The sequence below is a fragment of the Tripterygium wilfordii genome, chromosome 11 (genome assembly GCF_013401445.1).
Source record: "Tripterygium wilfordii isolate XIE 37 chromosome 11, ASM1340144v1, whole genome shotgun sequence".
Lineage (NCBI taxonomy): Eukaryota > Viridiplantae > Streptophyta > Magnoliopsida > Celastrales > Celastraceae > Tripterygium > Tripterygium wilfordii.
The window spans coordinates 5,332,299-5,348,462 of NC_052242.1; the positions used below are offsets into that span (position 1 = coordinate 5,332,299).

At 35.5% G+C, this 16,164-nt stretch overlaps 1 long non-coding RNA gene across 1 annotated transcript; it reads right to left on the reverse strand.

The window, feature by feature from the left end:
- Nucleotides 1-2,068: 2,068 nt before the first annotated feature.
- Nucleotides 2,069-2,665, reverse strand: LOC120008470. Its single transcript, XR_005470510.1, has 2 exons — nucleotides 2,571-2,665; nucleotides 2,069-2,318 (listed from the first exon to the last, which is right to left on the reverse strand). It is a non-coding gene; the product is annotated as an uncharacterized LOC120008470 (long non-coding RNA).
- Nucleotides 2,666-16,164: the final 13,499 nt, after the last annotated feature.

Below are 16,164 nucleotides of genomic sequence, written 5' to 3' on the forward strand. Positions count from 1 at the left end.
AAAACAATATCCCACTATAAAGAGGGTATATCATTTTTCACCATGATTACAATCTTATGTGCTTCTTAATTTATAAGCCGGATATAATATTTTTTGCTTATTGATAAAATTTTGGAATTCTAATACGTACCTTTAGGGTCTGTAAACTATGTATTCATGATGCTGTAGCGGTTTATTTGTTTCTTTTAAATTTATATTTTTCACCAAATAAACACCGAAAAATATTAACAACTTTTTTGTTTAAACACTAAAAATTAGTTATTTTTCATGATAATTTTTTTTTTTTCAATAAGAGGTTGGTTTTCTTTGAAACAAAACAAGTAGTTTTGGCTTTGCCTCCAATTTTTTTTGCCTCTATAATTGCCCCATTAAATTCTTATACCTCATTTGTTGCCATTTTCTGGTAAAATGTCGATCACCCAAAGACTTCAAAAAAAAAATAGGTGACCAACTTTCAAACCAACTCACTAACCCCATATAACTACTAAATTTACACCACTTGTTCCAACATTATAAGTTACACAAAAACTTAGTATATTAATTTTTTATTTGTTCACTTATTGGACCCATTGACATGTATATATTAAAAAATAAAATATTATGAACATTTAATAAACTAATACAATGAAATAAATTTTTAGTAAAAAATATATATGTGATTGCTCTCTTCTACACTAGACAAGAGATCAGCTGCTTCTGTCAATTGGGGATAAGAGTGTTTGGATTGTCTCCCTGGCGACCCTTACCCCAGTTCCTTGCATCAATATTGACCTAGTTTGAACCATGATTTAACTTTTGGGATGTTTATTATTCTTTCCACAAACAACGTCAATCTGATGATGTCCAAATCTTGCTTGTTTTACTAATGTACCAAGTTGATCCAAATCACGTTACTTCGATTGCTGATAATGAAATCTTCTGGGCTGAAGGATGAACAAACGTTAGTTAAAGAGTCTCTCCAAGGTATTTTTCTTGGAAAAGACACTCCGATACTTAAGTCAAAAAACAATAAGTCAAAAAACTAAAAATTTTGGACATCAGAGCTCTTAGAAAGAAAAGTGTAAAAAATTACGAATGAATCTTTTACCTTACCAGAGGTGCCTTTATATAGTATTTGGACAAGTTTTATTCGATTTTGGAGTCATGTCTTCTATTTGAATTAGAAGACATTCATCTTTTGTTTTTGGAGTTGCATTAGGAGTCTTCTTTTAAGAATCATGTTGTGTTTCGGAAATTACTTACTTTTAGTCTGAGCCGAGATAGGCACCCTTAATTATTACTTGGTTTTGCCGCTTGGCCATTCTGATAGTACCTATTAAACTAGGTCGAGTAAGATTCAAGCTTTTGAAAACCAGACCAAACCAGCCGGTTTGACCGGTCCAATTGGTGATCGGGCACTTGTTCGATTCGGTTAATGTGTCAGAACCGATAATTTTCAGAACCTGAATTTTTCAATTGAACCAGTCAGGATCGGTTGGTTTTGACCCGGTTCGATTCATTTGTTTAAGGGAAGAAAATATTTTTAAATTTTGTTCTTAGTAGGGTTTGAACTCATGACCTGATATTCATTAAAAAAAATGCTTTAACTACTAGGTATGAGACTTTCTTTTTTTAAAGTGACATTTTATTCGAATATATGGTATTTTATAAAGTTTCCTTATACATTATATGCATATAATATAGCTATATATAAAAATAATTCAATACGTCGAACCTGGTTTAAACCCCGATTGAACCTTTGAACCGTGAATCGAAATTTTTTTGAAGAAGTAGCGATTTGACCCCTGTACTTTGAAAAATGGGCCAACTAAGCCCCTCAACTTATTTTCGTTTCAAAGAAGCCCTCCTACTTTGATCAGTGGACCACGTTAGCCCTTCTGTCATATTTTTCGTTAAAACATGCTGACATGGCAGTTAGTGAATGACATGTAATTTTTTTAAAATTTTATGATATTCCACGTGTATTCCAGCTTGTCATTGACCAATTAATCGATGACATGTGGTATTAAATTTCTACTTGAATAAATTCAGATATAGAGGAGATAAATTCGATAAACTTTATGAAATCGATATATTGAAGCCCTTATACTTTCATAAATGGGGGAAATAAGCCCTTATAGGTATAAAAAATGGGTCAATTCACCCCTTTGTTTCAATCAGTTCCAGAATTCCCTATAATAATACAGATCAGAAAAAGAAAACCTAGCAGATAGCACAAAGTCCATCACTGCTAGCATTAAGGAAAAATTCTTCGTGTGCTGAAATTGGCCTTGGCCTTGCCGTTCTTCTAGCTCTGGATTTTTTCACAATTTCAATCCCTATACAACAAAATCAAAACCCCAGAATCATCAAACAATGAAAACCCCAAAATCCATAAAATTAGGGTTTATATTTTTTGATTTTGAATGGGTCTCCAAAATTGAAACTCATTAAGTGAAATCAAAGCAAGAATAAGTGTGAAAAGATAGCTTAATGAAACATATCATTCCAACCCATCATCGTTTTCGAAGCAAAATTGAAAGTGGAAGTTCAGAGAGATAGGAAAGTGAGAGATGAGAGAAGAATTGTACCTAAAAAAGTGAGAGTTGAGAGATTTGCAACTGATTGACCGAAGAAGAAAAAAAGAAAGAAGAAGAAGAATGGTGACGCATCTCAAGTGTTGTTTCTAGGGTTCTCAAGAAAAGTTTTTCTATTTATTTGTTTGTTTCTATTTTTATAAAAAAAAGAGTTTAATTTTACACCTATTTTTTATTTTTACTTAAACTAAAGTCATGTCAGCAAATTATATTCATGTCAGCACGTTTTAAAGAAAAATGGGACAGAAGGGTAAGCATGATCCACTGTCCAAAATAAGAGGGCTTCTTTGATACGAAAATAAATTGAGGAGCTTAGTTGACCCATTTTTAAAAGTATAAGAACTAAATCGTTACTTCTCCCCAAAAGAATAATAAAGGGTGGGAGTGTGACAAAGGAGAGGAGAGGATACCTTTGTCGGTGAGATTTGTTGACCATTTCTCTCAGCCTAACCTGTCTTTCTTAATAAGACAAAAGATACGCGGGGTTTCACTATTAACGCGTCACTCTCTTCCTTTCTTTCCACGCTTCAAGCCTACTTGTATGGTGAGATTTAGATCAAATGTTATTTTAATTGAAAGGAAAACCCAATCAATGTGCGGTTTCCAAATGTGTGATTTCGACTAAAAGGGGAAAAATAGAATATATATATACACATATACATATATATGAGGAATTTTTCTATGAATTCTTAACACGAGGTACTAATTTTTAGAATTTAAAATATTTTCTAAATATTTGAATATATATATATTTGTATTTGAAGTATATATATATATATATATATATATATTTTTGTATTTGAATCGATCTTACAATCCCAATAATAATATATAAATTATTGAATGTTTGGGTTGGTGAATCTGCTACACGTTGTTTTCATAAGTGTACAACTACATTTAATTATTTTTAATAAATTGGTAACTCAAATTAGATTCATTGAAGGTGACCTTTTCTTGTTACACGAAATAATAGATAATGAATAAGAGTGGGTTTATAAAATTACTTGAGATTGTCGGTGTCAAAAGTTCTCATAAACAAAAATACAATTTGACAAATTGAATCACAAAATTTTAAAAATATATATAAAATAATTAAACAAGTCAAAATCATTGTCCTTGTCCCAATAAAGAAAGAAGCACCGTCAAGCTTTGTTTACTTGATCAAAAGTTATAGTGGGTGCATCCCCGTGTGTATATCGTGCTCTCTCTACTTCATATGCATAGTTTTTGACTCACTATATATGTTTATATAAGAGCATCAAAATCACTCTTGTAAAATTAATTATAGTTAGGTTCGCCTAAAAAAAAAGCCTATATATAGTAAATATTAATAAAAAAAGGGAAAAAAAAATAGGTTTAAAAAATTCACCACATTCATTGTTGGTGTCAACATATATATTTCAGTTGGCAACACCATCAAAATGTTGTAAAATACCTTCTTTAGCAATAAACAAACGTGTTAAATTTTTTATTATTTTTATTTTATTTTTATGTTTGTATCTTATAGAGGTTGAGGTAACAAGGTATGTTAGATGCGCGTGACCTTTTTTTCTTTTAAGCTTTAAAATCATAACAAGGGAATCAAATAGTCATGAAACCATGAGCTAACTCCTTCTCACTTCCCGGGATTTCTATCCAGTGTAATACTTTCGAGGTCTGTTCGTACCATTGGGGAGAGAAAAATTGTCACATGATGTGGTACTCTATATTGGATCTTAACTAATACAATCGGGTCTTTTGATCTTTCCTTCAAAACTCCTACTTGCTTCTCAAATATAATCCAAAATAATTATTGGAAAAAAATTCTGAATCACATACAATTAATGAAAAAATTCCACCCAAAAATTGACGTAATCATGCACCGTGTTTGATGTTTAAAAACAAATTAAATTACGTAGCATCAAATAAAAAAAAGGAAAAACTTAAAAATAAATTAATTAGAATTATATTAAATTAAATATACTAATAGAATATACTTAATAATATTTAAAAAGTAAAACTTCAATTGTAAGTTCGTAGTATACCTCTATTGAGTATTCTAAGAAAATTTGTAAGAATAATTTAATTGAAACTTTATTACTTTAAATATAAGGTTTAATTACTAATGAATAGCTCATGCAAGGTTTATAAACCAATAAGTACTTCATTAAAATAATACCGATAAGTCCTTAAGTTAAGTATTAAACTCCATTAAAAACGAACATAAAATAAAAACTAAAAGATGGTTTTACCCTTATATGTATATATACATGGGTGCTTTACGTTTTTTTATTATGTGATGTCATGTTAATATCATCAGTTTATTTTTTTAACAATTTCAAAATATTTTTTCTCTCAAAATACATGTAGGATTAATTTTTTTTGTATATATCCAAAATCAGCACGGAAAACTATTTCCAATGAGACCCACTCCACTAAAGATATCTTTCAAAATCGAAAAACTTGATCAAACAGAACATTGATTTAAACAAAGAGAGTTTCAAGGTTTTGTGATTGGCTTATCATATAGAAATCATAACTAAAAAAATTTAATTTCATTCTTGATAAATCATGTTAAGCATGTAGAAATGTTCATATGAAATTTCATAGCAAATAGAGTACATATGATCACTCAAACAAGTAATATTGGTGTTTCTTTTGAAAAATAAAATTTATTTAAATAAGTGAGATTTTCAATCATAATAGTAAAATTTATTTAAGTTCTAAACAATATAAATCATATTAAGCATCTCAATCATAACTGTGAAATTTATTTAAGTTCTAAACATGAAAAATCATATTAAGCATGTAAGAATGTTCATATAAAATTTCATAACAAACGGGGTACATATGATTATTCGAACAAGTAATATCATTGTTCTTTAAGAATAGTATAATTTCACTGTTGATCCAGTTTTCATAGTTTTCTGAAACCTTGTGTCAAGATCTTCAATTTTTGCCTATAATATATCGATTTCATAGGATTCGATTTCATAGGATTTTCAATTCTCTACGTGAGTCTTTCAACCCAAAAAAAAAAAACTATTTCCCTTTCAAATCAGATGAAAATCGAGATTTTAAAAAAGAATTTCTTCATTTTAATTGAAAAACTAAAAAAAAAAGAGAGAGATTTGTGATTCGAGATTAATTAATATATTTAAAAATAACAAATATATTAATTAATTCTTTTATGTTATTCACGAAGGGAAAATTATTTTGTATTTTTTTAATTATTAATTAAACAAATTATGTCAATACTATTTACGCATTGCACATGCTCTCGACTAGTTCAACCAAATTATAAGAATTTTATATCAAAACAATACCTTAATTATATCATATCCTATGTTAGAGTAACTTAGAGTTCATTCAGCAATAATTTTGTTTGCGGGGAGAAACTAACAATTATGAAGTGCGAATAATGTTTAATTGAAGCTCTTCAAGATTCAATTTAATTAAGTATTGATTAATTAATTGTTTTAATGATATATATGTTTATCGTTGAAAAACTAATTTGGTAGTGACCCTGAGAATGGTTTGGTTGGTTAAGGTTAAGGATATGTTAATCAAATTTTCTTATTAGGGATCAATTCTCTCTAAGGACGACCTCATACACTAATTTTCTATAGATTTGTCTAGTATGTGTTATTTATGGATTATTATTAGGGGTGACAAAAAACCAGTTTCGGATTGGATAAGAGCAAGTGTTTATGAAATATTTTACATGTCCGGACCCTAAAAGGGATTGGATTTAAATACGGACAAGTAAGTCGGAGAATAATCTAATCCATGTTAGGGTCCGAACAAGTAAACCAGACAAGATTTCTGTGTTTGGACCCAAACCCGATTTTAAACCGGATAAATATATTGTGTTTGGACCCGAATTTTGGACATACAACTTATCTCCAAACTTAATTTAATCCGAGTTGAACAAATTCGATCATTCAAACTGAACAGAGTTTATCACTCTTAATTATTATGTTGGTCCAATGGATTTATTCAACATACATTCAAAATATTCTTCTTTTTTTTTTTTTTAATTTGGGGATAACTCTAATGCAAATACAACTATGAGTCTCAATGAAAAATAATAATTCTCCATGTTACTCACAAGTCACCAGACATTCATAATTAGTGCATTCGGTGTGTAATTTAGCTTATGCTATTAATCATGCTTATCCCTCTGTTTGTCTGTGCAGAGGTAATTTGCTATTAGTTTTTCTTTTATTAAATCCGTATACTAATAAGATTGTATCATTATTTCTTTATTCGTTTCTCTTCTCTCTTTTTTTTGACATCAGAAATCATATAAATTTGTAGTTAAGTTTTTTTATTTTGTATTTTACTATTTTATCAAATATTTTTGTAAATTTTAATCAATACAACATATTTTAACGAATAAATATAGAAATTAATTTTCAATTACATTAAGATTCAAACTCTTTCTATAAAATGAACTTGTTATTTTTAATCAATATTTTTTAATTCATTCAATGACACATGTCCTCAATCATATAATATTTTAAAAATTCACTCATTAACTTATCCAGTAATGCTAGGTAGTCCATATAGTAGTAGCCCCCAATCTCATGTGGGATATTGACTCATCATGTGACATGACAATATTGTAATACGACTTTTTCCTCTTTCTTAAACAAAATTTTTGTTGGCACCAAAAATATGTTAGGCCTAATGGGCTTAGAACATGCGCAAGACCCATGGTGCAGCCTATTATGATTTGGAATGGTGCAGCCTATAAGCCCATATTGGAGAGGAAGAGAAGCCCAATTGTTGGAAAAATGGCCTAGGAAGGAGTGTGCTGGAAGTGGCCCGTGTAAAGCGAAAGAAGTGGTGGCAGTTACAATAAGGTGGTCCAGGTGACAGCTTATGAGAGAAATAAGGGAAAAACTGATATGACAAGGTGGTAATGACTTCTAACTAACAAAAAATGACACAAATGAAGGTTAACTACAGTAAGATCATGGTCTATGGAGGGAGAATTTCGTGCAAGACAAAAAATATAAAAGCTGATAGATAGACAGACGGAGGACACACAAAACACACACAAACAATCAGTCAAACAGACAACAAAAACTCAAGCCCAAAGGCATTTTCAAGCTTCCTAGCATTCCAATTACTTTTCAAATCCTTGTCAATTTCAAGCAAATATCATGTTGTTCATTTCAAATTCTCACGTATTTATTCCTTGTCAAGTTTCAATGCCAACCATCGTTGTGTAAATTGTTCTTGGTGTCTATCTATTTTTCCAATCTCAACAAAGTGCACTTCAGTGGAGTTGGGGAACCTAGAACTATTGAGGTCCCAAGATAGTTCGTTCAATCGTTTAGATAGAAGTTTTATTTACATTTGGTGCATTTCATTCAAATTAGTGTAGGAAACTATAAGCCTTGACACACCTGCGAATCATCACCACATTGGGCCACTTTTTGGTGACAACAACCTTTTTTGGCACACCCGGTGGGACTGGAGAAGAAGAATCTCAAAACTACCATGGCACCGCGTACTTGCTTGTCAGGAAAAGAACCAATCGTTAGGGAGAATCCATAGGAGGAAAACCCACTGGTAGAAATGGAGGAGGCTGTCAACGATGGTAGCATGGAAGAAAAGCAAGAGCTCAATGAACGACCAGCTGGCTTATCTGATGAAGCCGCCATTTTGTTTGAACATTTGGTCAAAACCATCAAAAATCTAGAGGTACGTTCTAACCAAACAACTGAAGATGCCATGAAACAGGTGGAGCAAAAGTTGGAGCAAAAGTTGGAAGATATGACTACCGGGGGGGCAATTCCCATCACAGAGAGGAACAAACTACCAGGCAGATGGTGGTTACAGCAAGTACACTCCTCCTCCAATGCGCTCTCCATCTGGTAATGGTAAGAATTTCAAGTCTGTTACATATGGAAATACTAATCCTATGAACAATCAAACTGCCTATGCAACCACTGAACCTGCTGGACCAGGAGGCAACGTCGCTGCAGGAATGGGTGTTGTTCGTAGGGTTCAACCTATTATTCCACCACAAACACTACCTATTGATCTGGAGACTCTCAGACAATTAGTTCAAGAGTTATAAGGCCACGGCCTTAGATAGGTTGGTCAGCCAGAGTATCACAAACCCTATCCAACTGTTGTGGATAGGGAGAATCCTTACCCACGGGGATTTAGAGCACCTGATTTCACTTTATTCTCTGGAGATGAAGGGCTGTCCATCGTGTAGCATATCGATCGTTTCATTGTGCAATGTGGTGAATTGGCGAACTATGACAACTTTGACAACCTTCATCTCAGGTTATTTCCAAACTCTTTGACAGGAGCTGCTTTTACTTGGTATTATACTTTACCAAGAAACTTCATCAACACATGGTGGGAGATGGAACGATCATTTCATACTCAGTTCTTTAGAGCTGAACCAGAGGTGTCGTGGCTGAGCTATCCAGATTGGTGCAGAAGCAGGAGAAACCACTGATGCTTATATAGCTCGTTTTAGGAGGCTAAGGAATAGATGCTGCATCTATCTACCTGAATCAGAATTTGTCAAAATGGCCCAACGAGGATTGAACATTAAATTGTGCAAAAAGTTCCAAGGTATGGAATTTTATGATTTTGATGAAATGGCAGCAAAGGTTGCAGAGTATGAAGAATTACTAACAGAAGAAAATAGGAGAAAGAAGTCTTCAGAAAAGAAAGTGTGGGTTTGCCCTGCATTATCTAAACCAAAATCAACTGAGCCAGCAAAGAAACAACCCATGGGTGGTAACATCAATTATACTTTTGATGTAACCAAAACAGAGGAGATTTTTGACTTTTTATGACAGAAAAAGTTTGTTACATTTTCAGCTAGACATAAAATACCATCTCAGGAGGATACGAAAGGGAAGGAGTATTGCAAATATCATGACTTATGGTCCCATACTACCAACAACTGCTGGACTCTGAAGAACATGACTCAGGAGAAAATAAACAAGGGTGTTTTACGATTCCTTGATAAGGAGTCCATGTTGGTAGATGAAGATCAATTTCCTCCAGTGGCGACCACTATGCATGCAATTGATGTAGATCTTCGTGACTACCTGGAGCTTAAAAGGAAACTGAAGGAAAAATCTCAGGTCCACAAAGAGAAGAATGGACAGAAACCATGCTATATATGACCACCAACCAGCACCATTACCAACAGATGGCAGTTGGTGAAACATAAGAAGTTCCCAACACCTTTAGCCAAAACTCAGTTGAGGAGAAAGCAGAGGCAGTATGCTGCCTATATGAGGAGCCACTACAAACCTCCAGTGATTCAACGCAGGTTAAACCATCAAGTGAGAAAGGATAAACCACCTACCAAAAAGTTCATGGTGGGAGCAATTCAGGTACCATATGAATGTTCTACCACTACTTTAGTTTTACTAGCTGCTTGGCAGGCTAAGAAGCACATAAAAGAAAATCAAATGCCAAAGCTTGACCGGCTAGGGAAAGGTGATCAACCTTTCAGCTCAGTGACGGTGCATATAGTGGATGAAGAAACCCCAAAAAGGGTGATCTTGGAGAAACCTTCAATTCTAATGTCACGACACATCAAGCCACTGTATGTCAGAGCACAAATGAATTGCATGTCGATTGACAGAGTTTTGGTGGACAACGGATCTACAGTCAATACTATTCCACGATCAGTTCTCAGGATGTTGGGTAAGAAAGAAGATGATTTAATTCCAATTAACGTGACTATGGCAGGTTTTACAGGAGAAGTTACTAAGACAGTTGGTATACTGTCAACGGAGCTGACTGTCGGGCAAAAATCTTCCATGACTGCCTTCTTTGTCATTGACAGTCAAGCCAAATATCAAGCTTTATTGGGAAGGGATTGAATTCATTCCAATTGGTGTATCCCATCCTCACTACATCAGCTCTTGATGTGCTAGAGAGGAAATGATGTAGAAATCATTTAGGCAGACAACCAGCCATTCAAGACTACATCAGATCAGGTGGAAGCTCGCTACTACCATGCGCAATGTGGACCAATTAAGTTCGCAACCAAGAAAGAAGAGATGCAGAAAATTGCAAGATAATTATTGCAACTAACAACCATTGTTCCTTATAGGCCAAGGAGATCAGAGCCAATTATTGAAGAAGTCCCACGATGTGGTCTAAGGACGAAGAGAAGATAGTAGCGGCTGCAATAAATAAGATTGTAGTACAAGCTACCATTGACAGAATTATAACAGAAGAAATTAATGAAAAAGAAATGATAATAGAAGATGATGGTTGTTTAGCCACGAATGAAGAAGAGGAATTAAACTGGAATAATTTGAAAATAGCACCTGTCAAGTTAGATGATTTGAGGGCCGAAACCCAAGATCCTTTCGAAGAAGTGAACTTGGGGGGGCAAGAAGAGCCTAGAATCACTTACATAAGTTCTACCTCGGATCCATCTATCAAGGTAAAACTAATAGCTTTACTTCACGAGTTTCGTGATTGTTTTGCTTAGGATTACTAGGAAATGCCAGGGTTGAATAGAAAGGTGGTAGAACACAGACTGCCTATCAAGCTAGGATACAAACCATACCAGCAACCATCTAGAAGAACGTCTTCAGAAGTAGAGTTGAGTGTCAAAGAAGAAATACAGAAGTTGGTTAAGGTCTGCTTCATACGGCCAACCAGGTATGTTGAATGGCTATCCAATATTGTACCGTTAGTTAAGAAAAAAAGGCAAAATTCGTATCTGGGTTGATTTTCGTGATTTAAACACTGCTAGTTCTAAAGATGTGTATGTTATGCCAATTGTTGATATGCTGATAGATAGTGTGTCTCAACACGAGCTACTATCTATGATGGATGGTTATTCTGGATACAAACAGATATTTATTACAGAAAAAGATGTTTGAAAAATGGCATTTAGATGTCCAGGAGCATTGGATACCTATGAGTGGGTAATGATGCCCTTTGACTTAAAGAATGCCGGAGCCACCTACCAATGAGCAATGAATGCTATTTTTCATGACATGATAGGCAAGAAACTAGAAGTTTATATTGATGATATCATTGTCAAGTCAATCAAGGCCAATGACTATATGGCCGATCTCAAACTTGCATTTGAAAGGATAAGACAGTACCAACTACAAACCAATCCTCTGAAATGCGCCTTGGGAGTTAAAGCTGAAAACTTCCTGGGGTTTTTGGTCCATCAGAGAGGTATGGAGGTTGACCAAAACAAAGCTAAAGCCATATGCCAAGCTCAACCACCGAAGAACAAACAACAGCTCCAAAGTTTCCTTGATCAGGTAAATTACCTTAGAAGAATTATTTCTAATCTTGCAGGTAAGACCAAGGTCTTCTCAGAGTTATTGAAGTTAAAGAAGGAGGATGCATTTAGATAGGAGTCAAAACATGAAGAGGCCTTTCAAACCATCAAGGCCTACCTAAGCAAACCTCCAGTTCTCATGCCACCCAATAGGCACAAACCATTGAAGTTGTATATATCAGCTACTGATGATTCCATTGGATGCCTATTAGCCCAGGATGATGATGTTGGAAGAGAAAGGGCAGTCTACTACCTGAGCAAATTGCTGACAGATACTGAAGGGCGATATTCTATGGTGGAAAAACTCTGCCTTGCATTATATTTTACATGTACCAAGTTGAGGCACTTCTTGCTTCAAACTAAGGTGTATGTGATCTCAAAAATGGATTTGTTCAAGCATATGCTGACCAAGCCATTATTGACAGGAAGGATATGTCGATGGTCATTGGCCTTGACATAATTCAACCTCAAATGGAGACCACAACAGGCAGTCAAAGGGCAAGCACTTGCTGATCATCCATGCCTGGAAATTCCTGAGACCTTACAAGGCATGATAGATGTGCACACTACATAAACCTTTGAAGATGAAGGTGAATGGGCGCTAAAGTTCAATGGGTCTAGCACTGAGATGGCTGCTGAAGTTGGGGTAGTCATTCAATCCCCAAGAGGCACAAAAACCACCTTAGCTTTTAATTTGGATTTTGATTGCACTAACAACCAGGCAAAATATAAAGCGTTAATCATTGGCTTGGAGATCTCGCTTGAACTAAAAGCCAAAAATATTCTGGTGGTTGGAGATTTCAATTGGTGCCAAAACTACCGGCTGGAGAATACAAATGTACTAGTTTTACATTGGCTCTATACTTCAGTACAACCTTGCAATTGCTTGATGACTTCTAGGAGGTGGAGTTAAAGTACATTCCACGAGATCAAAATCATGAGGCCAATGGGTTGGGCCAACTAGCTTCTAGCCTAATACTTCCAAAAAGTTTGATACAACAAATCATCATGGTGGAAAAACGATTTCATCCATCTATCAGAGAGAGAGGCATGTCAGTTGAATGCCTAACTCTTGATGATCAGATGGAAGATTGGAGGAAAGATATCACTAACCATCTGACATACCCCAATGATCCAGCATCCAGAACGGTCAAGGTGTTGGCACAGAGCTACGTAATGATTGAGGGGGAACTCTTCAAAAAAGGAGCTGATGGTTTGTTACTTCGTTGCCCTAGTTTTATTGAAAGTATGAAAATAATGCAACAGGTACATGAAGGTACTATGGCGCACATCAAGTCGGTCCAAAGATGAGATGGTTGATTAGGAGACACGGCTATTATTGGCCTACCATCTTTAAAGATTGCATTAAATATGCAAAAGGCTGTCAACAATGCCAGAAATTTGGCAATATTCAAAAAGCACCAGCGAGGGATATGCAACCTATCATTAAACCATGGCCATTCAGAGGGTGGGCAATCGATATCATAGGAAAGATCTTTCCAACTTCATCTAAGGGATGTCATTTTATCCTGGTGGCTACTGATTATTTCACAAAATGGGTAGAGGCGATACCCTTGAAAAGGTCGAACGGGCAGAGGTGATAGATTTCATCAAAGGACAACTTATTTTTAGATTTGGAGTCCCAGAAACCATTACAACTGACCAGGGGACGATGTTCACTACAGGGGAGGTCAAAAGCATTTCTGGAAGATTATGGAGTCAAATTGCTCACATCTACTCCGTACTATGCTCAGGCCAATGGCCGGTCAGAGGTTTCAAATAAGGTGATCATCTCTATCTTACGGAGAACTATCGAGGATAATCCCAGAGCATGACCCCGGATACTACCAGAGACATTATGGGCATACCACATATCCAAGAGGACATACACTGTAACTAGCCCTTTTCCTCTCACTTATGGGCATGATGCAGTACTACCTATGGAGCTGGTGGTTCCATCTTTGAGGATCATGAAACAACAGGATCTATCTGCTGAAGAATATTCAGAAGCTATGAACAAGGAGCTGGAACAATTGGATGAAAGCAGGATGGAGGCTTTGAACAGGATGATAGTCCAAAAGAAGAAGATAGCAAAGGCCTACAACAAGAAAGTAAAGAAGAAAGTGTTCCATGAAGGCCAAATCGTATGGAAGGTGATCCTATCACCAGGAGTCAAAGACAGATAGTTGGGCAAATGGTCTCCAAACTGGGAAAGACCTTTCAAGGTCCACAGAATTCTCAAAGGCAATGCATATTGGCTGACAGACCTAGATGGTCAGCCACATAAGAGATTTATCAATGGCAAATACTTAAAGTCATATTTCCCAAGTATTTGGGAATCCACATCTGTAATGATATAAAGAATGTAAAAGCAGGCTATTTAGTCGTAACTATGAGCTGGCCTTAGCAGCTGCATATTATGAATAAAAATATTAGATGACCATAGGCCACACAAAAGAAATTGCAAATAAATGGTTAGCAATTATAAAAAGGAAATATCCGAAATTAAGGCCAAATAATGGCCAAATTCAAGTACCAACTGAATAAAAGAAGCCAATGATATCCTTTTGAATCCCAAGGTCTTTAGCAGCCAGGTTTTCAGAGTTGGCAAGTAAAAGTTCATAAGCAGCTCAGTCGTTAGATAAACCTTCCAACTTGCTAGATAAAGCTCGCTTTAGAGAATAATCTTAATGAAAGGCAGTTGGTAGATGATGCAAATCATGCTCCAGACGAATGAGCCTACTTTTACTCCCAGGAGCTATCTGAGGGTCTGCTAGCAGAGTCTTTACGTGCTTTAAAGCTTCCTTACCATCTGCTTCTTGAACATCTAGAAGATTTTTCTCAAAGAGCTGGACCAACCTATTGGTGGCATGCTACAGTTCTTCCTCAGTTGGCACTTTTCTAGCAAGAGGAGGTGGAGTTAGGAAGGAGAAGTCCAGACCTGCCAATGGATTTACCACGCTTGTTGGAATGATGGAGGTAAGTACTTTGAATGATGTTGCTGCCTGCATGCATAAAGTACTGTCATAAGTATCAAAGAATTATTTGTGGTGGCAAAATAAAGAAAGTGAAAGATATCAACCTGAGAAGAGAGAGGAGTAACTGAGCCAGAAGGTTGGTTAGAAATCTTGGGAGTAACAATTGGCTCATCTGATGGAGGAACTCCTGTATAGTTGGTAGAAATCTTTTCACTCTCATCTTCAGAAGCTTCACTATCATCATCTCCTGAAATTGTAACAGGCTCTGAACTGGATTAGGTGGTCTTTTTAATTCTAGTAGAAGATCGTTGAGATCTTCTCACAGCCACTACCTTCCTATTGGTTTTTGGCTTCTTCTTGGGGGAGATTGGCTCACTTTTAATGTTCAATTTTCTAGATGAAATTGGAATAGCAAGAATAGCTGCACAGTATATTACCATATCAGAATATCATAGATAGACAAGCAAATAGAAAAAGAGGTAAAGAAAATATACCAAGTGTAACATCTGCAATGTCTGCCTTAGATTCAGTATTAAGAGGAGGAAGCGGATCAAGTGGAAGCAGACCTGTGTAATACCTTTCCCTCCAAGATAGATAGTCAGAAGTACAACCAGGACTGAATGGTGGTAGCAGTTGAAACACAAATCTCCTCAAAGCATTATTATTTGCAGCCACCTGGTTTTCTTTGGACTGAATACTGGTCCTCTCTTCTCCAGAAGGATTATAATGAGAAAGACTGTTCAGAGGCACATTTTGAGTATAACCCAACTGCTTAGGGTTCATAGGGTTATCAATGTTGACACCTTCATGGAGATACCTGGGTGTAACAAGACTGGCCCATAAATCACGAAGGATATGGTCCATTACTATAGACAAAGCATCAAAGAACCAGTAGACGGTATCAGTAAATGAAAAGTACTTAGAATCGAGTCTATTTGAAGGCAAGGACAAGAAGAAATTGAAGATTTCTACAAAAGACCTATTATTGGTGCAAGATAAAATAGATTGCCCATAAGAAGTGAATTTGGCAGGTAGTCGATAGCCAGGAGCACGTAAATCAGGGAAATAAATAAATAGCCAAGGCTGAAGAATCCAAAGGCTATCAGAAAAACGATGGTAGTAGGGTTTCTCAAAGGTGAGCAAAGAGAGACAGTGATAAATACGACCTAGCCAAATACTTCCTAAAGCTACATTTTGACCCTCAGCTAGGGCGCATGCAAGGGGAAGATAATCTTTGGCAGGTTGATTTGCTTAGGTGTCGAAAACATACCTGCAGAGTAGACACCACAAAAACAGAGATGCTCTTTAAAGGTAGGTTCCC